The 27,673-nt window shown below is 39.2% G+C and overlaps 1 pseudogene; it reads left to right on the top strand.

The window, feature by feature from the left end:
- The window catches only part of LOC115412026 (olfactory receptor 11A1-like), a 34,451-nt pseudogene extending 8,610 nt beyond the window's left edge, over positions 1-25,841 (top strand).
- Positions 25,842-27,673: the final 1,832 nt, after the last annotated feature.

The following is a 27,673-nucleotide window of genomic DNA, read 5'->3' as shown; positions in this document are numbered from 1 at the left end:
ATAATACCTTGGAAAAGATTAGTTGTAAAGAAAAATTATTTGGGAAGTCACTTCAAAAAGGGTTCTTGGTTTTTTAGGGTTAAGGTATAATTTAAAGGTTTGTGTTTGTGCTTACATTTATGGCTTGTTGTTTTCATCAAACATAAACAGGCTGAGAGGTGTCTGTGTCTGTGGTTTATTTAGTCTCAGACAGAACTGTACAGCACTAGAGCAGAGCAGTGACAGGAACCACAAAACAAACTAGACCGACTTTGTTTTTATGTTGTTTAGTCTGTAATGATCTTCTTGGCTGGAAATAAGACTTGATGTCCAGCACTCTGTTGTTTTCCATTTTACTTTGTGTGTCCTTGGTTTGTTTTCATCCCGTGTTTGCGTTCTTTTCCACATGCAGTAGTTCATACTAGCCAATGATGGGCCCAGTAGACTTTGTTTTCGTTTGCCTATTTAACTGGCTGGGCAGTCGGCCAGCTAAGTCCTCCATCCCTCAGCCTCCTCTTCAGACCTCCAGCTTCTGGCCTGTACCAGAGCCCCAGATGCTTCGTTAGGGGATTGTGAACATCTGGCCTTGTGGTACGGTGCTCCATGTTGGCAGGTTGCCTCCCTGGGTCCAAATCCAGATGTAAATATAACTGTCTGTACTGTGAACAGTTTCATCCTGCAGCAGTGTTAGAGGAGGGCGTCTCCCCAGATTGAACCCACTGTAAACACACACAGACAAACACAGGGAGGACACACTGGTCCACAGTGATCACCACAGACGCTCAGGAGGAGGAGGACAAGTGCAATGTAGACTAATATGTTTTGACAAGATATTTATTATCTTGAATGTTTTTATTTGTCTTAATTGGTCTTAAAGGTGCCGTATTTAGGATTGTGGCCAAAACTGGTACTGCAGTCACATTCAAAATACTGTAGAGCGTGGTATCCGCTCTGCCTCCTCCCAGACTAGGGGTTGCCAGATCCAGCATGAGCGTCTTTTACTAGGGTTTCCACTAATCCTTGCCACCACACCGTAAATTTCATGCAAAAAAATCATCACCAGACTTATTATACATAAGTATAATATATAATACGCACTCAATGAAAGTTTCAGGAGATAGGGAGAAGGTAAATGAGCCTTAAGGGTGCAGTATGTAGGAATTATGTTCTGAGTAATTATAAAATGGCCTTGACTGTCACCAGACATTAAGGAATCCTGTTCATTTCATATACTGATCTCACTGACAGTAGTAGTCCAGACAGAATATTTTTACCTCCGCCAAGGAGGTTATGTTTTTGCCAGGGTTTGTTTGTTTGTCTGTCCGTTACTGTGCAACATAACTCAAAAAGTTAGGGACAGATTTTGATGAAATTTTCAGGGTTTGTTGGAAATGGGATAAGGAAGAAATGATTAAATTTTGGTGGTGATCGGGGGTGGGGGGGCCCACGGGGGGGGGCCACTGATCAGCCTTGGCGGAGGTCTGCGCTCTCCGAGTGCTTCTAGTTGCATTTGAAAAGCTCAGTGTCTGTCCCAAAATGATGTTTATGTTGACATTGTGTGTTTTGGTCTGAGGCTCCGCCCATCACCTGTCTTCCAATCACAGAGTCAGAAGCCTTTCAGCATCCAGGTTGCCAGTTCCCATTGAGCTGCAGCTGGAACATTTCAGATCATAAATGTCTGTCGTTACTAAACCTAAAAGGCTTCTTATTATTCACAAATACATCGTGACAAAGTGAGAAACAAAACAAGGAGATGTATAGGAGATGATTTTGAAACATGGAGACGGATGAAAGCAGAGAAGAATTTGAAGACCGATGCTGGCGCTGCCTTAGTCTGACCACCCAGTAAGAGCCATCGAGAGCCGGGGCCGCCATCTCTTCACCCGGTTCTAGACCGGCGGTCTCTTCTCCCGGGGTCGGCTGCAGTCTCTTCTCTTGGCCCTGGTGAAGAGACCGCCGGTTCGGGACTGGTGAAGAGACCAGGTACCGATGTAGGACTTGTCTCTTGCCATGGTAGCTCCTTGTATTTCAGTGTTTTCTGTGGAAGTGACCTCTTCAGGTAGCAGTGTGTAATCTGAAAGGGTTAGGGTTAGAAAATTGAAATTGAGGGTTATTATATCAAAAAAAAGATAAAACTGAAGAAAAAGTGACTTTTTCAGCAAAATACATCATTAACTAAATATAACATGTGTCTCCATCCATTGTCATTGATCCAACTCCATGGATTTTACTAGTGAATCAATGCTGTAGAAGATGACGGAGTTTCCACGGTAACTATGGAGCCTCTGAACATCCAAATGGGTCATATCTGATGACCATGAAAAGATGACAAACTGTGCTTTACACCAATTATTTACATGGATTGACAGAATAAGTGGATCAGCAGGTATTATCAGTTCAGATCAGTAAATGCTTTTGGTTGTAGCTGTTTGGGTCTTTATGGGTTAAAAAAAAAAAAAGAAAGGCAGGCACATTTAAGCCCACTTCACACTTAATGATGATGGTGATGACATTCTTTATTCAGTCATTACATAATACAACCACTGTCAACACTACAAACATTACCAACAGGATAGTGACTGAAAAGGACCAGGCAGAAGCAGAATGCTGATATTAATACCTGTCCTACAGAACAAATTAAGCTGCCTAGCATTCAATATAAAAAGAAAAAACAAAAATACAAACAAACAAACAAATAGGCAAAAACATTAAGAAGTGAAACTAAAAAACAGAAAACAGAAAAACAGAAAACATAACCAACCAAATTAATGGTCATTTAATGTAGAGTAGAGAGTAAAGGATTTACTTATTAATTATTAGATCTTAACAATTGTAACCTTCAAAAATTGCCCTACATACCATTTTTTTCAAAAACCAGAAATGAGCTACACATTCTTAAATCCATGCTGGCCTCATTCTGTAGTTTAACAACAACAGATATACATCTTCTTTTAGCCTCTTTTCAAGGTTTTTGTACAACAAATTTACAAACATCTCGCAAATCACATTTAGACTCATGTGTTGAGAAGAACGTTTGTACACAGACAGGGAGTAACTTTAATTTTGCTTTATACATTATTTGCATTATTTTTTCGTAAACTAAATCCTTAAATTTCATAATATGGGATTTCATAAACAATTGAAGAGTATGTTCACAGTAATCGGCCTTATTAATAATATGTATGGTTTGTTTTTGTATATTACATACATACATCAGGTCTCAATGCTCAGTCGATATTTTACAAAACACAGTATTGCAAATATTTTCTTTCAATTTTTGCTCTTCATCAACACATAAACAGCATTTTATGTGACATTGTTAAAGTTCCATCATGAACTCTGCGTTATGTATATCTGTATGGACAGTTTGTTGCTTTGTGTGATGAAGATACATCTGTGTCCCTCTGTATCCAGCCTGACATGATAACAACTATGGCAGATACAGAGCAGGAAAAGTTATGAGTAAATGCACATGTCAGATATTTGCATTTCAGCAGATAACAAAAATTATATGGATATATCTGCAACAGTGGCGATTTCTCATAGACTGCAAGGGAAGCCTGGCTTCCCCTAAAATTACGAAAATCAAATGGTTAAATATGTTCGGTTGTGTTGACATTTCATTGACTACAAATGTGTTAGAACACGTTCATCTCAAAGATGAGTTCGTTCAGAATCAGCTTTATCACAAATCAATGGACTCGATGTTGTTCACTTCTCATCCATTCCCATTGTGCTGTTTTCTCATTCGATCTCTGCTCAATGCATTTGTCCGTAGACGCTCAGCGTCCATGCACTTCAATGGTACTGAGTGGAACAGTTTTTTTCATTGCCTCAAAACTGGACGGTAATTGGATAAATGCCACGATGTTGTCCCGTCCCCGGACGCTCGGCGTCTCTGGGGGTGAATGGAGCTGTGGGCGGAGCTCAGCTGGGCTGGATGCCGGGCTTCCACGTGCTGATTGGAGGATCAGTCAAAAGGCTGAATCCTTTTGATTGACAGCTATTTTGAGATCTACTCCTTCACTTGACAGAATTCAGTTTAATACCGTTGCACATTCTGCTGTGAAATCAAGAGAGAAACCACTACGAAATTACTTGTTCATTTCTTGCACTGTAAATAAAACACACTCATTGGACTTCATTGTTTCAACCTAACATAATTTCAACGTTTTCTTGTTTATTTGGTACAATAAGGTCACTGACCATTTTCTTAAAAAGGAACGGAGAACCGAATTTATGTTTAAATAACTTGACTTTTTTTTTTTTTATGTAAGCCGACAATGAGCTTCCCCTGTCTGAAAGACGAGCAGCTGCCACTGATGTGCAATGGTCGACAAACTTTTTCAGATATGAGTCTGAGTCCTGTAGTTGAACAGATACCAAAAGTGGTTCGGTATTTAGAGTTTGTTGACATGTTACTGGGCTTATTTCACACAATATGCTAGTATATTTATGTCTGTGATAAGCTTTGACTATGGGGCCAATAAATTAAGGCTAATTGAGTTTTTATTCTAACTCCACTTCATTCAAATAGATGTATCTTGTTGATTTTCGCATTTTCTTTGTGCATTATTTATCACAAAAGAACAACCAACCATTCCATTTAAATGTACAGAAAGATGACACATTTATGACTGGAAAAGATTAAGTTAGGAGGAAAAGTGAAGAACCTGTTCATATTGTTCATTCATCTTTTTTCAAACACATCTAATTCATAGATAGATAGATAGATAGATAGATAGATAGATAGATAGATAGATAGATAGATAGATAGATAGATAGATGTAATATTTGAGTTTTCGTATGGGTAAATGAGTAGATGTGTGTAAATGTATGTACCAAAATCCCCAATAAAGATATTTCTACTAATAAATGACTGAATTGTCGAGACACTACAAAAGGAGAGGTGAAATGTCAGGATCTACATATTAGGAATCTGTAAAAGATGATAAAGTACTACCAATCCGTTAAACAAATAATAACATACAGTATATGCACATTTTAGACGGAGGTTTTGACACACCATGGAAAAGTCTGAAAGAGCATGAATGAGACCAGTGGCTCATGTTGGTTTGGAGGTCAAAGACGTCAACCAGCCTCAGGTTATTGTCCAACATCTATCACCTCCTCACTCAGCAGCTAATGTAGGTTGTTACTGTATGAAATATAACATCTAGCTCTACATCAACATAGAGCTGTCGCCTCACAGCAGGAAGGTCCTGGATTGGATCCCAGTGTCTGTTGGTGTGGGTCTTCCACTTCCACCGCCCAAAGACATGCACCTTCATGGGTCAAACGGTGGATCCAAATGGCCCATAGGTGTGAATGGTTGTTGGTCTGTATATGTCAGACCTGTGATGAACACTTCCAGGGTGCACCCCGCCTTCACCCAGTGATAGCTGGAATAGACTCTGGCACACTTCAGCTCCGACAACCCTTGCAACAACTACACAATCCAGAAAATGAATGAATGAGTGATGACAAAGAAACAGCTCTTAACCCTGTAAAGCAGGGGTCTCAAACATGCGGCCCGGGGGCCAAATGCAGCCCGCCAAAGGTTCCAATGCGGCCCCTGGGATGAATTTGCAAAGTGTAAAAATTCCACAGTCAAGGCTGTGGAACTCATTTTAGTTCAGGTTCCACATGCAGACAAATATGATCTACAGGAAAATAATAACAGCATAATAACTACAAAAAATAATGACTTCATATTTTCTTTTTGGTTTGAGGTGGAAAAAAAATCATATTACACTATGCCTATAAATAATGACAACTTCAAATTTTTCTTTGTTTTAGTGCAAAAAATTACAATAAATCATGAAAATATTAACATTTGCGAACTATCATGTACCAATAAAATGTGAATAACCTGAACAAATATGAACAACCTGAAATGTCTAAAGAAAATTAAGCACAATTTAACCATTTTCTACCTGTTACTAAGTGTTTAGTGTCTTTGTAGATCTGATCCATAATAAATATGTAGAAATGATAAGTTGAGGCAGAATATTGTTAAAATTTCACTTATTTTTCAAAGGAAATGTCTTTTTTTTTTCAGGTTATTCACATCTTTTTTGTTTATAAAAGTAAGTATTTTCATAATTTAATGGGGTTTTTCACACATGAACAAGACAAAAATTTGGAGTTGTCATTATTTATAGGTTATTATGCTATTCTTATACTGATCCGGCCCACTGGAGATCAAACTGGGCTGAATGTGGCCCCTGAAAGAAAATAAGTTTGAGCCCCCTGCTGTAAAGCCTGGATAATTAAATCATTGACAGAAAATTCCAGTTCTTTGAAACTGGAGCCATTATTGGTCCTTCTGAACAACAAAAACATTTTTTTTCAAGTATTGAATTTCTATGTATGAGTTTCAATTTTGTATCATATTTAATACATTGGGTCTCGATGCTCAAACATTATTATTTTTGAACAAATAAAAACATAATATAAGACAAACATATCTAACAAATTGGTAATTCATTTTCAAAATTAGCAAAGTTCTGCCTCCTTCTTCATTGATGACAGTCTTGTAGTGTCACTGGAAAGGCTTCTGGTGAATGAATTCCTCCCCCCTGGTGGATTATCTGTGTATTGCATGTATCTAATTGTATACATCAGATTTTGCAAGAAAAACATATCACCCTGATCATGTAGAGGGCTTCAAAACTCATGTATCAAATATGATACGTTTGGCGTTATAGGGTTAATTTTCATATTACAATAGTAAATGGAAACATGAACGGTTTTACATTTTCTTTTGCAGATTTTCTACAAATCCAGATATAATTTGCCAGTTTGCATGAAACGCACAAACTGATGTAACTGTGACGGTGTTGGAGATATTAGAAATTAAAATGGATTACCTTCCCCTTCATGTGATAAGTTATCTTATGTGAAGCACTTTATTAAAATCTATATATTGAGGGATGCTGCCTTTGTCTGAATCCTTTTCTTTGGAATAAATATATTTACTCCCCTCCGCAACGCGAAGCTCGTCCAGGGGTGTCAGAACAACGGAACTAATTTTCTTCCATAGATACAAGAAAGCAAATGCCAGATGTGAAATATCCTACAAGGCTCTTGTATCATCAGTCTTGCAGAGAAACATTTGTGTCTGACCTTTTCTGTTTATTGACTGAAGACTTTTTGTCTCATCTTGATGCAAAAATCAGGCTGTATACCACAGGAGGCCCTGACCTGACATTTTGTGGTGAGCCTCGATCCCAGTAGAGAAATGGGTGCTGGGAGACACAGGGCATCATCTGTCAACACATGTGAGCTGACGGAGACGAGTCATCAAGGGACGGTGTCTGAGAGACCGACATGTTAGAGCTTTAATTGTACATTTTCAAATGGTTTTCTTCCTTATTTTAAGGAAAACATCTTCTTCAATGGTTATTATGCCACCTAGATGTTTCAGGAAGTCCACACAATTCCCCAAATTAATTACACTAGTACCAAAATGCTTGTAACCCTACAAATGTAATAAAAATTTGCAGCTTTTAACATAATAATCCCATAAATGTAATAACAGTTGCCTACCACACATGTACTACCTCATTTCTCACAAATATAATAATTATTACTTTTGTGGGATGGTAAAAATTTCAGTTCCCACAATTGTAATAACTTCTCACAAATGTAATAAATTAGTACCTCACATACATTTAGATAATGCATGCATGTATATTCATTTATCTTTCTTTTTCTTCCCATTTATTCTTGTGTTTTGGATACTTGCCTTTTTAGAATGATCAAATATTGCAGTTACACCACGTGGTACTAATTCAGAGGTTCCCAACGTTTTTTGGCTTGTGATCCCATTTTAACATCACAAATTTATGGTGACCCCAGACATTTTTTTGCTAAAATTAGTTTTTTATCGTGTAATAGTTTGCTATATTATGCTGCAAATAAACGTTAATTTTAGACGACATTAAGTCTATATAATGTATATTATTATGGACAGAGGCAGAAAAGCCAGGTGTAGATTACTGCACAAAGTGAGAATTTGATTTTCCTTGGTCAGGATATGTACATTCAGTCCAGCTTGGATTTACAAGGCTGACAGTTAATACTGAACAGACAAGAACTCCAACTATGAATTATGAAAGAACTGCAGCATCTGAAACTGACCACAATGAACATTTGAAAGATAAACAGTACCACAGTGCTGACCCCAACTTTGAAAAACACTATTAATTCCAGATTAATAGCTGTTTAATTACAAATACAAGTGGAGGAACAAAACAGAATGGACAGAAATGTTGTAAAGGTTTATTATAAAAGCTTCAGTATGAACTGGGTATTATTTATTCTCATTAAGTATAATAGCAGCCTGAGTTTGAACCATGCAAATAAAATGTCTGGATATGATTATGATAAGAATGGAGAGGGTAGGAGCACACCTTGGGCGAATGAGGTAGATTTGTGTGAAAGTTATTACATTTGTGGGATTATTACGTTAAAGGTGGGGTCTGAGATCTTAGAAAAATGGTTCGAGCAAGCTAGATGTTGAAAATACTCAATTCAAAAGTCCAAACCCCTTTCTTCAGACGTCCCTCTGAAGCCACACCTTCAGAGTAGTGACACGCGCAATGCTTGTTCCTGAGGGTTCACGAGCGCTGCACAGCAACAATTCACCGGCTGAGGCTCTGCTCCGTACCCGGGTTGGGCTCTGACGCTGTCTACAGTCCAGTCCGGCCCGGCCAAACCATCTCCGACACCGGCTGAGGCTCCGTCCCCTGCTCTGGTCCCCTGCTCTGGTCCCGCACACCTCGGGCTCCTACCCCAACTATGGCCTCGGCTGAGACTCCGTCTCGCGTATCCATGCATACCTCATTCAGGTTCCTCCAACACCCCCGCTCTTACAGAACAGCCCCAGTTCAGACCTATGTGACTAATGTTACATTTCCTAGTGGTTTATGTTAGTGACAAAACAGTTTGTTTGCTGGTGAACTTTCCATCCTAATATAACTAATATAACTAATATAGCCAGGTTCTGGCTTCGCTTCCTGTACAAGTGCTTCCATCTGGAAATGCACGATTCATGCTCGAAGAGGGGTACGTGCAGAGGGGGGAAGGGGGGAGGGGTGAATGTCAGTTGAGTTTGATAGACATATCACTGTTCAATCATTTCGAGTGGGCGCTCAAAATGATTGGATGGTGTTTTTTCAGTCCTGCCTGTTCCACAGGTGACAGATTTTTAAAATTTTTTGTGTTAGAGCATTTAATTAATTAGTTGTAATCAGGGTGTGAAAGGGATTTTAAGGAATATAGTAACAAATGCTCCAGAAAAATATCTCAGACCCCACCTTTAAAAGCTGGAATTTTTTTTATTACGTTTGTAGTTTATTACATTTGTCAGAGTTATTACATTTGTGGAGTTAACAGTGCTGTTCCTTAGTATTTATTTACTACTTGATATGGAGTTTTACTTAGAATATGACTTTTTAACCACAACTACAGAGAGGAAATAATTGGAACAGAATGCGAACAGTCTGTAAAATTTGATGTACTTCGTCTTGTCACCAATCATCACCCTCCCAGTGATATCAGTGTCCTCATTCTGTTTGGGATAAGGTCTGCTTATATGAAGAATGATCCTGGGTGTGTTTGTTTTCTAGTCCAAGTTCTATTCTATAGGGCAGGACTGGAGAAAGGTAAAGAAAAGATGAATTTCTGTTCTTGTTTGCTGGAGGACACCATTGTTCCATTTGAGATGTGGTCCTCAGTGCAAACCAACCACACAAGAGGCTCAGTAACTGATAGTGTTGGTGTTTAGTGATTTACCTGCAGATATTTGAGCTATATTTAGATTTATATAGTAGTTTAAGATGTTAAATTACATTATTCTGAAACAACAGACACTTTTGGGTCATACAAGCAAGTGAATATTTTTCATTTTGTGCTTCTCTACTGTAATTAAACCTGGTTCTGATTGTATTTATTAACACATGTTCAGAAAAGTTGCTGTGTGCTATTTCAGATGTTCCCTGGCCAAATGAGTAATCCTGCTTGATGCAGTACGTACAGATTACTGCAGTCTGTCTATCAGTATTAATGTCTGTGGGTCTGCACATGTAACTAAAGATCTACAGCACATTTTGACTGGTTGGTAAAGGCCATTTTGGTAAACCCTCTCCATCCTCTTCATGTAGAGTTTCAGCTTCTTCCATCTAAGACAGGGTACACTTTCCCCTGCAGAGCCAAATCAAACCGATATCTCAAATCATTTGTCCCATCTGCCGTTAAGTTTTTAAACAGCCTGTAGGCGAGCTTGTTGGGAACAATGCACCATTAACTATGATGACTTATTTACTGTATTTATTGTATTATGTGAGATTGATTGTTTTGGTGATATGTGTGATATGTACACTTCTGTTGCAAATCAAATTGGCCTTCGGGGACATTAACCCTTTCATGCATACTGGTCACTACAGTGGACAGTTATTCTCCAGCTGTTCTCTTGTATATTCATAGGTTTTGTTGGTTTAGTTCCACATCAGCCAACACAGTAGCTGTTTACGCACCATCCTATTCACTGACATTCAGACCATTACTGTCACTTTGCTGTTCTTCATAAACCTGATCTGCACTAACATATTTGAATGTAAATCACCTGTTATTTGTTAGACACAAAGGTTTTTTTTTTTTTTTTTTGCATGTTATTTCCATGACATGAGTAATAACTAGGACCAGAATATGTTAAAATGTGAGAAAACATCAGATTTGCAGCATTAAAAATGTTTTTATTTCATTGTTTTCACATTACTGTCTTACCGAACAGGATTAGGGCCACTGGACTTTAATCTCAGAATTCTGACGTTAAACTCAGAATTTTGATGTTAATCTCAGAATTCTAACTTTTTACTCCAAATTTTGACTTTAATCTCGGAATTCTGACTTTTTTTTCTCATAATAATAATAAGAAATACATATTGGACCTTAGTTTATTGTATTTTTTTCCAGTGGCCCTAATCCTCTTCTTTACTTTCTGATATTGGGTTTTAAACACACGTTTCTTTACTTCAAAAATTAAATGCATGGACATTTTTGTAACTCCATGAAAAAAAATTGATCGCATTGTTTGTTTTTCATGTGTAAGGAGGAATAAAAACTCTAGAAAAAAAACCTTTACTAAGGTTCTCGTAATTCATGCATGAAAGGGTTAAAGATTTTTCAATTCGTTTCAGTTCAATTCAATTGAGAATATTTCAGTCCTCTTTGAAAGGATCTGATCCTAGAATATAGGAAATTGGAAACAAAAAAATGGAAGCAGTCACGAAATTACCCACATGGGGGTTGATTTACTAAGATCGCAAGTAACAGGCGCAAATGTGCTTGCTCGGACTAAAAAATGCATGTGCTATTGATTTGTGTGTCATGGGTGATCAAGTAAGATTACCTGCGCAAATGACAACAGGTGTAAAGTCTTGGAGACCACCCTAATTAAATGAGGATTTTGCATGCGCTACTGGTTGTTGTCATGGAGACAGTATGCTGGAAACACTGCTCTGAGATACACCAGCCCTAATGGTAACAGTGACTGGAATGATCCAGACACATGGAAATGTAACGTTACGAGGAGTTTAGTCATAGAAGGTGTTGAATTACTCCTCCTTGTGACTGGTTCCAAATCATCCCCTAGTTCATCTAGAGCACAGGTGTCAAACATGCAGCCCGGGGGCCAAATCCGGCCCGCCAAAGGGTCCAGTCCGGCCCTCGGGGTGAATTTGTGAAATGCAAAAATTACACTAAGACAGTGGTTCCCAACCTTTTTTGGCTTGTGACCCCACTTTAACATCATAAATTTCTTTCCCCCAGACATTCAAAACTGAGACATTTTTTTGCTAGAATTAATTTGTTTTTGATCATGTAATAGTTTGCTATACTATGTTGCAAATAAACGTTAATTTTAGATGATATTTAGTCTATATAATGTAGATTATTATGGACAGAGGCAGAAAAGCCAGGTGTAGATTACTGCACAAAGTAAGAATTTTATTTTCCTTGATCAGGATATGTACAGTCAGTGCAAATTAATACTGAACAAATAATAACTCAAACTATGAATTATGAAAGAGCTGCAGTATCTGAAACTGATCACAATGAACATTTGACAGATAAACAGTACCACAGTGCTTCAGTTTTTTCCACGAAAACACCTTTAAGTTCATGTTCTGTTATCAGGGATTCTGCCTATGGGGGTGCTGGTTTGGGAGACGAGGGAATTAAGGAGGGAGAAGAGGAGTGGAGTGGACTGTACTGTGTGTTGGAGCTCACTAAAAAGTTATGAGAAAGACCCTGTACCTGCTCGGACTGATTTGTTCCTTCATGCACACACCCATGTTGCTTACATTTGGAAAGAGCAATGCCAGTTATTACTGCAAATTCAAAGTTAAACCAGTATGTTATTTATGTATTTAGATAGTTTATTATTTATTAGATTTAGTTATTTATGTGCTCAACATGTTACACACTGCAGCATATCTCAGACCTGGTGGATCAACAGTAGTACAGAGAGTGAAACTGAGGTTTTTGGTGTCCTGAAGGGAATCTTGACAGCTTTGGTAACAGTTTTATAATCCAAACCACATTACATTACATGAACAAATCGTAGGCTGAGAATGCCTCGGGTCGGTAAAGGGCACCTGTAGACGGGCAACAGGGACCTGACATTGACAGTTTGCAGAGAAGCAGGACAGGTCATTCGACAAAAGTACAGCAGCAGGACAAAACACAAAGTCTACAGGACATCAATAACCCTGTTCCAGCGGACAAAGAGCCAGGCACAGGAGAGAAACCTGAACCCAGTCCAGTCCAGTGTGACCCGCAGCGGAAAAGAAGATCCACATGATAAATCGTCGCTTATCGGGTGGCCAAAATCCAGTGTACAAGTATTGTAAGAGGTCACTACTGACCTCTACATTAACTTAGACATGCTTAGAGGCACCACTGTAAAGAAGTGGGAAAGAATGAAAGTGAACCTTCCCTTGAGTAAAAGTAGAAGTAACACACTGAATATATTCAAGTGCATATTTTAATACAGTCGAAGTGTTCTTTTAAGTATGAAAAAGAACTTTGGGCAGTAAAACAGACCCTTTTGGTGATGTTTTTGGATTTGTATTACTGCTGCAGTCCTGTGCATGATGCATTCTACTGGAAGTGGAAAGAAAAGTTAGAATTGCATCATGAATACATACTAAGAAGTCAAACATCTGAAATACATGTAGGAAACAAAAATATAATGGGAACATAGTAAACTAGTGTGACATGCCAAAAATAGTGCGACCATTTTTTGTATAGTATTTAATTTAGGCAGCTGGAAAATAGTTCCTTTGTTTACAGGGGTTACTAATGCTCTGAAAAATTAGTTGACAGCTATGTCATTTTATATTTCATGTGTATTATGGAAAAAACATGATAAATGTAAGCAGCATCCAGGTGGAACCTTTGTCACGGGAGCGGTTGCACTCCAGGTAGTTTCAGGTGGGAACTTCCGCCCACGTACCAGACTCAACCTGGATGAAGAACTGAATGCTCCGTGTCTTGATTGCTGCTCAACTATATCTTTATTTCACAGGTTAGTAGTCGGTAAAAATAACCAGTCGTGGTTGTTTAAAGCCTTACTGCATGTGGACAGAAGTTATGAAAGTGTTTCAGTGTTGATTTAAGTACTTTTGTGAACTTTAAAAACTTCAAAGTAGCGCCGCTCTCTTAGTGGCGGGAGCACGCCGCATCGCGGGTGTATGGGTTGTTTTTCCCTCCGTCGGGTCTCGCAGGCATGTCACTAATGTTTATGTACTCCGTACTGATTATTGTTTCGGCTCTCACACATGTAATACATCCTACAGCAGAACTTGTAATGGGTTAAGTGTGTTATAGATAATAAAATGGTAAGTTTAGCTCATTTTTGAGGAGTGTTAGTGTGAAATATGAAGTCAAAAGGAGTAAATTTATTTTCTTTAAGATTTAGGTATAGCAAATGGTTCTATATTAAAAGGGTTTTGTATTTCTCTGTTAGTGAACAATTTATGTTAAGTGTGTATGTCCAGAATCATCGCAGATAAGATGTTGCTGCTCTAAATACAGTCGAGTACTACTGTGATTTGCACTATATCATTATAGTAGCTCTGATTCATTTATATAAAATGTAATACCATGTATAGTATAGTGAAAATGTGATGTTATTAATGTGAATGTGTTCTGTGAAAAGAAAATGGACTGAAAGGACTTATGGACATTTATCGCACTTATTTCACAGTTATTAAGAACTGAGACAGAGATACTAAAAGTCATATTTTGAATTGCATATTTTATTTTGATGTTTGAATACAGACTCAACCTGGATGAAGAACTGAATGCTCCGTGTCTTGATTGCTGCTCAACTATATCTTTATTTCACAGATTTGTATTTTGTTATTGTGGTACCATACCTGGGACCCGTAACACTAGAAAAGCATTCAGAGAGCGCAGACCTCCACCAAGGCAGATCAACCCCCCCCCGATCACCACCAAAATTTAATCACTGCCAGTATCAACATTTCCTAAAAATTTCATCAAAATCCTCCCATAATTTTTTGAGTTATCTTGCTAACAGACAAACACACAAACCCCAATGAAAACATAACCTCCGCCTTTCCTTGGCGGAGGTAACTAAATCCATAATTCCCTAAAATAAAGTCATTAAATTAATGAGTCTTACAACTGAGGCGGTGGATTCTGATACAGTGTTCTTAGATTCGGGTCACAACAGAAATGTAACGCAAAATCTGTGGTACTTAATGAATGAAATTTATAAAATATGGCATTAATATGAGCTGTTAACAAATGTGTAAAAGCATGTATTAACGGAGATTGCATTGATAATATCAGGAAATAAAGTGATTAAATTCATGGTGTTTTAGATCAGTGATTCTCACCTGGTGGGTTGCAAACCCCTTTTCAGTGGGTCATGGGCCTTTTGTCTGGGCAAAAAATAATACAGGGTGACCGAAAAAAACGTGAATTTTTGAAGTGTGTATTGGCAGACGAGCAAGTGGCAGCACTGCGAGACAGTGACCTTGAGCAAGTAAACACACCCCCATTTTAGTAACCATTGGCGGCTGTGCGAGAATTGTTCGATAACCGTGTGATCTCAAGATTCGGTAATGTTCCCTGGCCCCCTAGATCGCCAGATTTGTCCGTTTGTGATTTTTTCTTGTGGGGCTATCTCAAGAGTAAAGTGTACACGACTCGACCAAGAACTCTGGATGAGTTAAAACAGAGAATTCAGGATGAAATTCACAGTATCCCAGCTGAGATGTTGCAGCGGTCAATGAGGAATCTCAACAGCAGATTTCAAGAATGCATTCGTACAGGAGGACGCCATCTACAGGAAGTAATTTTTAAAAAATGAAAATTCCATCATTGTTTTTTAAATGGCATGTTTTAAGGTTTCAACTACTATGAATAAAATATTTTTCTTCCATCACTCTTGGTTTTATTGGATTGTTAAAAAGTTCCCGTTTTTTTGTGTCACCCTGTATTAAGAAACCAATCTTGTGCTCTTTATGGAGTGCTGCCCATTCACACTCCCCAACAATAGGTGGCGGTAATGTGCTGTAATGATAATTAACACCAGACATTTCACAGCATAGGAAAAAAAAAAAAAAAAATTCAATTCAGATTACGGCAAAACTCAGCTATGACAACGACTCCATCAGATATGGTTTACCTACACTGACGACAAAAACCTCAGTGTGTTTAATTCTTGAATAAGTGACCGAATGCACTTTTAATTTTAAACTGAGTACATGTTTTGGTTTTGGTTCAAAGGTACCCAATTTAGTGTTAAAGAAAATATTCAGTATTTATCATCACCACCTGCTGGTCAGTTTGGTTCATCATTAAACTTGTCTTCTGTGTTTTTATACTGTGATATTCTGTATTATCTCAGGTTCAAAACACACCATGTTTTTGTTAAATAAATTGAACAAATTTGGCTTTTTGCAGTTTGGGTCGTGGCTTGTTATTGAGGGGTGATAGTGGGTCCAGAGGCCAGACCAGTTGAGAACCACTGATTTAGATGACTTACGCATTTGGAAATGATAACAGAGCAACAGTGACTTTGGTATTAAAATAAATTGGTATAAAATACGATGCATTATGATTGAGTTTTTCAAGGTAGAATTGTGAACAGTTTGGTTACATTTGATCCAAAATCCCTCCAATGAATCACAATAGTCAGAGGGTATTTGACCCAGTTGCACCATTGGATTAACGGCCTTCTTCAGAGCCTCTGGGTTAGCACTGCTGGTCATGTTTCTATTCTGTGGTTCTGTTCTGGAGCCATTCGTGTTCATCTGCACTGCTTCTTGATTCCCAGAGGATGTCAGTATGAGCCAACAAGGCCACGGTCAGTCTGGAATCCTCAGGTCACTGGAGTGGGCTCTGCCAGGAGGGAAGGCAGGGGTCTTCTGCAACAGGATGCTCTCTGATGAATGTGGGAGCGGTGATGGTTTAGTCAGACAAAATATTAGATTAAAGCTTTACCTACTGATCTGGCATGTCGCACAGCACTTAGTAAAAATGCGAACATGAAAAGTCCTGCCCACTTCCCCCTGCATGACCCTGACGCACACGGTGGGAAGTGGAGGTAGAGGTGGAGGTGTAACGGTCCGCTCCGGTGTGGCCGCAGACCCCAACCTCAGCAATCAGACACACCAGCATCCACCTGCTGCACAGACATCACTCCTGTTTCATTAGGAGACCCTGTCTTTAAGGGTCTGGGGCCTCATGTATAAAGACTTGCGTGGATTTCATATTGAAACCTGGCGTACGCCCAAATCCAGAAAAATCTGTACGCACAAAAAAATCCAGATGAATAAAACTGTGTACGCCCAAATCCAAATACATTTGTACATCCCAATCAGCATGGAATTGAGCGCATATGTTGGAGTACCTGATTCCTCCCTCTCCACGCCCATATTTAAATATGCAAATCAGCATAAACATGGTCTGCAGGTGGGATTCCCTCTGGGATTCCCCTCTCTGCATGATCAGACGATGACGTCAAGATGGACACAAAGTGGAGGCCAAAACAGGCGGAAGAAGAAAAGAGACGAACTCAGCCCGTTTGAGCAGAGTCGACGATATTGTGGGTGACACTTTTCTCACAGGGCTGACGCAGATCACCCCCAAGGTAAATAAATACATTTAGTATATGTGTAAGTCACACATTAGTGCATTTTACGGGTCATACAACAGTCTGATCACAGCCAAACTAGATAAAGGTTTGTTAATACTGATTTTAATGCTTAATGATGACCATAAGTTTTCTTTTTTTTTTTTTTTTTTTTGGTTGTTGACTTCTGACACCAAATTGTCGTGGAGGCGTAAACGACAAAGAAATTCGTGGAGAATGGATTGGTTGTCAGTCAGGCCTTCCTTTATTGTGCACAAGTGAGAAACTGATAAACGAAGCTTCGCCCTCTGTCAGAAGTCAGTTCTACCTAATACAGAAAATCAGTCTAATTTATAGAGGCTGTGCTAAGCTTACATGGAATTGGTTAATATAAAATATGACGTATGATGCTGTTGCTAAGTAAAAGAAAGAATGTCAGATGGACACAGGACAGAATGTAAGACCTTGGAGTCATTCTGGGAAGTTAGGGAAAGTAACTCTTTGTTGAATTCCAGAACTGAGAGAGCTCATGCTCTGCTATGGGCTAAAAGGTCAAACTGTAAGTTGTGCTATTTTTAGAGATAAAGTAGCTTACAATATGCAGAATTGAGAAGCTGACTGAGAGAAACATTCATGTTTTGAAGGACACAGGTGTCTGACAAGCTAACAGTTGTGAGGAGCCAGGAAAAGAAAACTTATGGTCATCATTAAGCATTAAAATCAGTATTAACAGGTTCATGTGTAATCATGTCAGGATATCAAAGAGGACATCAAAGACTTCGACTTGAGTTTTATCCCAAAAGACACTGAGACAGAAGACGGTGAGATGCAGTCTCAGCCTGTCACAGACTGTAGGATCCCTAACCCTAACCCGGTCCAACAGCCAGCTGCTGATGTCCTCGGCCGTGTCCTCACCCGAGTCACCAGAGGACATCGTGAGGGCAATCGGTGGCATCAATGAGCGCCTGGACCGATTTAAATGTTCCAACAGATATTAATATTACATTAAATGCATTTATCAACAAGTGAATTCTATGTCCTTGTCTCTTCATACGGTTGGAATCACACCCTATTTGGACGGCAGGATTGGCATTAATGGGTCCAGGGTCTGGTTCTGGTGGTGGATGTGCTGCTCTGACAGTAGGATGACGTGCCGGTGTGTTCATTGTTCATCTGTGTGTCTCCGATGTGCCTAGCAATCAGAGGAATGACCTTTTTCACATTATTAACAGTTTCCCAGTATCACCTCTAAGTGTTGCCAGTGATTCCAAAGCACTAGAAACGTGCATACACCAGCTATGGAGTTGGCTTGGAGGACCGCACATTTCCACAGTCATTTCACTCTTTATACATCTGAACATGAGCGTGGAAAAAGGCGTACGCCAGGTTTTTGTGTGTATGCATGCTTTATACATGAGACCCCTGGTCTGTGGCTGCAGCGCTGGACCATTGTCTTCACTGCAATGGTCTAATGAATTATTCAACAACCCCCCCCTATCCGTCCATACCTCACAATTTCACTCTGGAGGTGCTTCTGCCTCATCCCCTACAATAACCCAGACTTTATCTCCATCCTTCATTCAGAGTCTGACTGCTGCAGTTGGGTTTTTCTGTTTGTTCTCTTTGGTTGTTGTTTCTGTTAATAAATCCTTTTTTTGCCCTTCAGCACTGTGCATTTGTGTCCTATCCATTCACACACCTCGACAGTAGGAGGAGCTGGAGTGAAATGGGTCAACAGAGTCAGATTCAAAGACAGTGGTAACTGATGCAGGACACAGTAATGGATGACAGACAGGAGTCTCGGCCAATCATTTTATTCGGTCCAAATAAAATCATTGCTCCGACTTTTATCAGAAATATATGAGAATTAAACATTTTTGTTGGATTTCTTTTACATTTTAGTTTGACACACGCTTAAAAGTACAAAAGAAAAGTGTAAAAATCCCAGATCGTACAGTATCGCTTTAAGTGGTTTTTAATTTAACTGGTAAAAGTCTGGGCTTTGTCAAACTTCAGTGGGTTCTATTGAAAATAACAGCAAAACATCATCTCAAGGTGAGCTGGAGGCAAATGTCTGTGGATGAAACACTTCAGTTCAAATAACACTCTTCATGACAAAAATAAAAAGGAAAAGGATTTAAAGACAAACATTCTTGGCAGCTTCAGACTTAAAAGAAATTTTTCTTTTACTTTTAAGTGAAAAAAAAAAAAAAAGTTAACATAAGAATTTTGGAACTTTTGGAGTGTGTGAAATAAGGGATCTGCCTTGGTTCCTTTGTGCTTTAATAGTTGGGGTGTTAATTGTACTTGTATTTGTCCCATGATGAATGCAATAAATACATTCATTCAGACAGACACAGTCACACGGCAGCCGTTCAGACAAGTGGAACATCACTCCAGTCTAGCAGTAGCAGTAAATCATCACTGCTGCAGAAGTCTATATATAATCTATATGCATAACACAGCTATAAATGAACAGAGTTTATTTTGATACATATAATATTTTTTGTATTTTGTGCAGGATTGTTTAGAATTTATTTTGACATGTGTAAGATTTGTTAAGGTACTTTGAGGAACTGACATGGGACTTTGTGATCAGTAGAAAAAGAAAGGGATGGGGGGCTATAAAGGTTGACTTCATCCTTCTCCTTTTCAAATGTCTTTTTTTCCCTTGCTGTTTTTCATTTTTCTTTTTTTCTTTTGATATTCGAAAAAAGTAATTACCACTCTACATCAGGTAAGTACAGATAAGAGTGGAAACATTCTGGTAAAAGTACACTGGATGTAGCTAGTATTCTAACATCTCTAACTCGGGGTACACACACAAGGATTTTTTTAAATCTGAAGAGATTTGTTATCTGTTACACACCCCACATATGAAGATAAAAAAAACAGTTTTGATCGTACTGTGTGGTGTGCTCCGATAATCTCAACACAGCACACTATATACATTATGATTCTGTTCCACCACCAATCTAGAATCTACTCCTCCAAGTCAGACCAAGCCAACGGGGAAAATCAGGACAAAAACAGCCCGATTATCTTTATGTGTGTAGCCCGCTTTAGTTAACTGAAGTTACTGATTTACAAAAACAAACACCTAATGATGAAAGTAATCCTGGTATCTGACAATAAACAGCCCCGTAGATAATGATAATCCACCACAGTGTGTTGTATTTTGTTTTGTTTTTGTCAACGAAAATTATAACAAAATATCTTTGTCAACGAACCTTTATCACGTGACAAAAACAAGACGAGACGTAAAGAAAATGGTGGTCATGTGACAATAACTACAATTAATGTGTAATGCAATATTGTTGACGAATAAAAACAAGACTAAATGTAGTTTACAAAACAAAATCTGTGATGTCTCTTCATTTTCATTAATGAAACAAGACTAATTGACGCTATAATCTTAGTTGCATTACTGCAGGTGTGTCTGAAACTGGGAGGTCCGCAGGTTACCAGACATTTTGGACCCAGGTGGTTCGCCTCCTTCGGTTCGCACCTGAAATCTGGATGGTTTGGCTTCCGTCTCATGCTCCAAAGGTCCAGGGTCCATAAAGACCTGCTCCCAGTCTGGATCCACATGGTAGAGTACTGCAACCCTAACCGAGCCAGATGGGACCTGACGGGTTGGGCTGGGTTTGGACACAACTGTGTCAGGCGCGGTTCGGGTTTGGACAGAAATATGCGGTCCGAGCTGGGCTTTACCACACAGATACCCCCACCCCCCATTAAAGCTTCTCAAGACGTAGGCTATTTGTGCAATACAGTGGCGGACCAAAGACTCAGACTTGCCCTCATGAATATTCATACAGATAAGGTAACTGACAGAATATAATATATTTCTGAGTCCATAAGAAAGATAAGATGACCGTGTTTGAACTAAAATGGGTTTAACTAAAAGAAAATGTTGTTTTTTTTTCAAGACTATATTGACCAGATTAAATAGAATTGCATTACTAAAAAGAGACTAAAATACAATTTTTATTGACTAAAACAAGCTAAAATGTCATCAGTTTTCGACTAAAACTAGACGAAAATAGTCATGTATTATTCTGTCTAAGATGTGACTAAAATGATCAGAGTTTTAGTCGACTAAAACTTGACTAGACGAAAAAACTATGAACGTGACTAAAACTAATAAAGACTGAAAAGAGAATTTGGCGCAAAGACTAGACTAAAAATGAAATTAAAACAGGCTGACAAAAGCAACACTTGTCCACATAAATCTTGGAAATGAGCCTGTGTTTTTGTCTGAGGCTGCATGTTGTTGACAGCAACGTGGAGATTGGAGGTCAAGGAGAAACTGGACTATATTCAGGGAGGCCGTGAAAGGACCAGGTAAGTGGGAACTTTTATACTTTTATTCCACACTCTGTGGCTTTTATATATATATATATATATATATATATATATATATATATATATATATATATATATATAGGCCTAGCTAAATGCATTTGCAAAGGAGGGGCTGCTTTTAATGCCCCAGTGACCGCTATTTGGCGTGGTTCAGTGTGTTCTGTAGTGTCTGACCTGGTGGTTCAGTGTGTGTCCTCTCTGTCAGAGACTACACACACCTCCAGTTGTTCAGTGTGTTGTGTCTGCTGTAGGTCTCCAGTGTGTGTCCATCTGGGTCCTGTTATTTACTGTCCTTGGTTAACTTGAAAAGTGCCTTCAGTGGTGGCATTCTATACAACTACCATCTTTATGTAACTCAAAACCAGAAGTATGTAAACCATGATGTCTGTGTACTGTGACACCCTTATTTAATAGTTACACATGAACATAGGCCACAACACTGAATATCCTTCATGCACAGAATAAAGACATGAACCCTTTAAAGGGCACTCCTAGAAATACTGTCAAGTACAAAATTTTAACCTCAGTGTGTTATTGGTGGACCTAACAAGACTTTATTACTTTTGTGCAATTTGTAAACTTTTTTTATTATGTAGAAAATCAAGGTCAATGAAGTTACCATATTTGGTTCCTTACCCATAAGTGGCAAATAAAATTTAAAGACAAAAAAATGTAAGAAGTAAATATAAAAAATACACGAGTACACTCACTGTTCATGCAGAGGTGGACCTTACAGACCCTGTAGACCACATTGGACCTGAGATTGTTGACTCACTGTCCTCACTGGAACTGCGGCTGTCACTGTCTTGTAATGTATTCAGAAATTACCAAAAATAGTCACTTGCCTGATAAAGGGTTAAATCTCCAGCATCTGTAACTGTTGCAAATAGTGAGCTTGGGCTGTTGATTGGACAAATACTCACATGGCACATGTAAATTAAACAATGTTTCTAATTTATTGAATTTCAGGCAGATTTTTATGTTGTGTTTATTGTGTCTCAAATATCTTGATGATGAAAATCAGGGTTACATATCAACACCACTGGAAAAGACCTGCACAGACAATAAAGGGATGACCGTGTCTCCTGACACTCCACTAATAATCACATTAAAATCCCTCGAAAGCGCATTGTCTGAGAAAAGCATATTGATCTTTCTCAGGTAATTAAAAGACCAGAGCTCCGACAGAGACACCAAAAGAAATAACAAGGATTTAATTCTAGTGCCGATGTGCCGCTGATGAAGCAATTTGGCCTTTAGAGATGAGTGTTGGTGCAGTGTTCCCAAAATCCTTGGAACAGATTGATTAAATAGTCGGCATCTATTGGACCTGTGCCTTGTGACCTGCTGCCTCCTCCTGTCTTTGCATCATCAAGACCTTTGTCTGGCATCTCTAAAGCGAGGCAAGGATGTAAAGCCTTTGGGAAACCACACCAAACTGTTCTGCACTCATTAATTAAAACAAACCTGTGCTGTGAAATATTTTATAGTCCTGCAGCTGCACTTGTTGACCTGAGAGTTATGTTGATTGCAGTAATGATGTCATTATGAAAAGAAAACTCAAACTGCTGTTCATTAAAAATAATAGCAATCCATTAATGAAAGCTCCCCAAAACAGAGGTCTGCTTTTCATAATAATATACATAGACCAAAAATATTCCAGAAGGAGTCACAGACTTAAAAATTAGAAGTGCTGATTAACAATGACAAGTCCGTTATTATACAGTCATACAAATGACCAGCTTCTAATTATCACAGTGAGCCTCCATCCTCTCAGGCCCCTCTGGGGTAAACCATGCTGCTAAGAGCTCTGGACTTGACAGCCTCAATGACATGGGCACTTTATTCTTTCTTCACATGACAGTCCAGGTTGTCAAAAGCTCCCGTTTCCAGGGCAGCAAGGTATGTGCAAGCCAAGACAAGCTCTGTGAGGGGGTCCAAGTCCAAAGGGAAGCCATTCCCCAGGAAAGAGCTGCTTCAGACTCAGTTCCAGCCTCTGTGAACTTTGGAGGATAATGAAAGAAAGCTCCGCTGGCCATAGGAATTTATGTTTTTCTCTTTTCAAAACTTCAGACCCTAGACAGTCCCAAAAGAGCCCAAGGGGTCTGTCAAAAGGTTCCCGAACAGATCCAGATACTCTGCGCTGAATGGGAAGTTGCTGAGAGAAGTTGAGAAACTTTAGCTCGAGCAGCTTATGTACCTCCACGTTTGGGAGACTTACATCCTTTATAACAAGCTCTAACTGCCCCAGGATGAGGCATGAAAGCAGAATGGAGAAAAACGAACCTAAAGGAAGAGGCAGAAAACATGCATGTGCGAAAAAGTTTAACTGTGGAAGTAGACAAGGGGTTTCTGGTACAACTTCACCTACTAGCAAGGTGCACAGATAAGGGGAAAAAATCTAAAGAGGACAAAACTACTGCAACCTAAAGTGGAATAAAAGAGAAGGAAAAATTTTGCTGACTGGATAGAATTGACTTTGGCGCTTAGACCCTGGCAGCAAGTTGATCATCATGGGAAGCAATTGTTGAGCCTGTCACAGTTATTAGATAATCACAGTTATTTGACTTGCCTCATTTTTTGCATGATCATGATAATCATCTCCATTCACTTGTATGAAAAGAGTAATAAAAATGTCATATCTCAGTTGTATTTCCACATTATTCTCCACTGTGTGAGAATCGCCCAGTGTTGTTTTAGCAGCATCTTTATAAGGCACTCATATAAATACTCTGAAATTCAAATTTTAAGCCTTACTGTATTACTGGAGGACATAACAAGACTATTGCTTTTGTGAAGCTTTTCAAAAATGTTTATTGTCATGGTAAAAATCAAGGTCAGTGAAGTTATGAGTTCCTTACTCATAAGTGGCAAAGCCAGGAAGTAAATATAAAAAAAATACAATAAAAACTTATATTTTTATAATAGTAGAACATCACTTTTAGAACATTAGACCAACATCAGTGCTGATCCAGACCCTTGTCCACATCCACATTATCCCTTTGAACATCATTCCTTATATTAGTACCATTACTTCATAGTACCTAACAAAGCAGGTACACTCACTGTTCACGCAGACCCTGTAGACCAGGGGTGTCAAACTCATTTTAGTTCAGGGGCCACATACAGACTAATGTTTTATAAAGTGGGCCGGACCACTAAAATAATATAAATAATAGGATAAGAACTTATAAATAATGCCAACTCAAAAGTTTTGTCTGTTTTTGAGTGAAAAAAGTCAAATTCTGTAATGAAAATGTTTACATCTACAAACTGTACTTGAACATAACATGAACAAATATGAACAACCCAAAAATTCTTAAGAAAAATAAGTGCAATTTTAACAATATTACACCTTAGTTTATGATTTATACATGTGCATCACAGCTTACAGATCACAGTGGATCTACAGAAACACAAAACATTTAGTAACAGGCAGAATATTGGTAAAATTCTATTTATTTCTCTTAAGACATTTCAGGTTATTGACATTTTTTTTGTAAAAGGCTAGTCTGTAAATGTAAACATTTTTTGTGTAATTTTACCTTTTTTACACCAAAACAAAGAGAAATGTGCAGTTTTCTTCATTTGTAGGTTATTATGATAGTGTTTTACTGGTCTGACCCATTTTAAATTGATCTGACCTAAAATGATTTTAACACCATTGTTTGTTAATATCTTCAGTGTATTTTCATTTCACAAATTCATCCCACGGGCCAGATTTGACCGGCTGGTTTTGGCCCCCGGGCTGCATGTTTGACACCTGTGCTGTAGACCACATTGGACCTGAGACTGTTGACTCACTGTCCTCACTGGAACTGTTCATGTCACTGTCTTGTATTGCATGTGGAAACTGCCAAAAATAGTCACTTGCCCAATAAAGGGTTAACGTGGTACCTGTATCATTACTTCTCATTACCAGTCTTTTTTTTTTCAGTCCATTTTAGAGTGCATTTTTTGTTCATAAAGCCTAAGGGGCAAAGAAAGAGCCTTTTCTTTGTGACTGTTTCATTGTTCAATGCCACTAAATGACTGTTCTTTATTAGATGTGCTGTATGTACATAAGTAAACTGATGCTAGGCTTATACTCCACTAGTTGCATGATGTGATATGAAAAGAAAAGAAATACATTGTTAAACAAATTATTTGTATAAAAATAAACCATCAACTTCAATTCTATAAACTTGACAGTCCTAAGTGGTTCATTTATAAGGGTGACTCCCCTGGGGCTTAGATACCGGTGGCGGTGGCGGTGGCGGTGACGATGACGGATGAGGCTCAAGGTCGGTACGCCTTCACAAGTCGGCCAGATGTCTGAGTTGAAGTGGTCAAAGTGTGGAGTAGGGTCACGAAATGACAGCTGAATGGCAGCAGAGTGACAGAAATTGATTTAGCTTCAAGAAATTTCATTTGTGACTTAGAAAGCATGCGCCGGGAGATAATCTGTATGAATCAAACTGTTGCTAAACTTTATCTGAGGTAACAAAATAAGTGGTAAAAAAGAACAAAATTTGCATTCACACACATTTTGGCCAGTGGTGCATCTGCCCACTGGCTTTCATTAAATGCTGTTTCAACTCAGAATTCATAAAAACGACTTCTTTTGGACTAAGAAAATGAAAACAAGCCAAAACCTCAAAGTACACATCTAATGAATGTCTCCCAGTGTTAAAGGTGGGGTCTGAGGGTACGTTTACACGGCCACACTAGGATCTAATTCCGCAAAGGTTTCTCCTTTGCGTTATAAAATCATTCCGCGTTAAGACGAAGCCGCTATGATAACGATCTGCGTTAACATGAGTCCGCGAGGACGGCTGAATACGCTGTAGTGGCCATGCCAGACCAGTAGCTGGCGATCTCCTAACTGTCCTCCTTCGATGGTACGTTAGGGATTGACTCAGGCATTGGCGAATATAAGAAATGTGTCTCCACTGGTAAGAGTGTAGATGCAGTAAGTCTAACTTTTGGTGGAGAAGCGACAGCAAACTGAGCACAGTTAGCAGCACGTATGTTGTTCTGAAACCGGCCATTGTTGTTGTGGTTGTTCCTTCTTTTTCTGCAGCTTTATTGTGTCATAGAGGCTGGCAAACCAGCTTGGAGGCGCATTACCGCCACCAACTGGCCTGGGGTGGGTTAACTGGTGGTTCTTGGCTGCGCGCGCATGCGGTGACGTCATATTTTACCCCGGAACGCTCCGATTCGCGTTAACACGGAGCTGAAATGCGGAGCGTATCGATAACGTTCCACCCTGGACCCTGGTATCAAAAGTTTCCGGATTCAGGCACTCTAGGCACCGTTTCCATGTTAACAGAAGGCTAATCCGCGATGAAATCTTCCCAGAGTCGACTGAATCCTACTCCGTGTAAACGGCCCCTGAGATCTTAGGAAAATGGTTCGAGCAAGCTAGATTTTGAAAATACTTAATTCAAAAGTCCAAACCCCTTTCTTCAGACGTCCCTCCGAAGCCACGCCTCCAGAGTACTGGTACGCACAATGCTTGTTCCTGAGGGTTCACAAGCACTGCACAGCAACAATTCGCCGGCTGAGGCTCTGGCTCCGTCCCCGGCTTGGGCTCTGACGCCATCTACAGTCCAGCCCGGCCGAACCGTCTCCGACACCGGCTGAGGCTCCGTCCCCTGCTCCGGTCCTGTACACCTCGGGCTCCTACCCCAACTATGGCCCCGGCTGAGCCTCTGTGTCGCTTATCCATGCATACCTCATTCAGTTTCTTCTAACCCCCCGGCTCTTCCAGAACAGTCGCAGTTCAGACCTATGTGACTAATGTTACATTTCCTACTGATTTATTTAGTGACAAAACAGTTTGCCGGTGAACTTTCCATCCTAATATAACTAATATAGCCAGGTTCTGGCTTCGTTTCCTGTACAAGCGCTTCCATCTGGGAACGCACGATTCATGCTCAAAGAGGGGTACACGCAGAGGGGGGAGGGGTGAATGACAGTTGAGTTTGATAGACATATCACCGTTCAATCATTTCGAGTGGGCGCTCAAAATGATTGGATGGTGTTTTTTCAGTCCTGTCCATTCCACAGGTGACAGCTTTTTTTTTTAATTTTTGTGTTAGAGCATTTAATTAATTAGTTGTAATCTGGATGTGAAGGGGATTTTAAGGAATATAATAAAAAATGCTC

Source organism: Sphaeramia orbicularis, chromosome 21 (assembly GCF_902148855.1).
Source record: "Sphaeramia orbicularis chromosome 21, fSphaOr1.1, whole genome shotgun sequence".
Classification (NCBI taxonomy): Eukaryota; Metazoa; Chordata; class Actinopteri; order Kurtiformes; family Apogonidae; genus Sphaeramia; species Sphaeramia orbicularis.
This window is presented reverse-complemented; position numbering and strand designations above follow the sequence as displayed.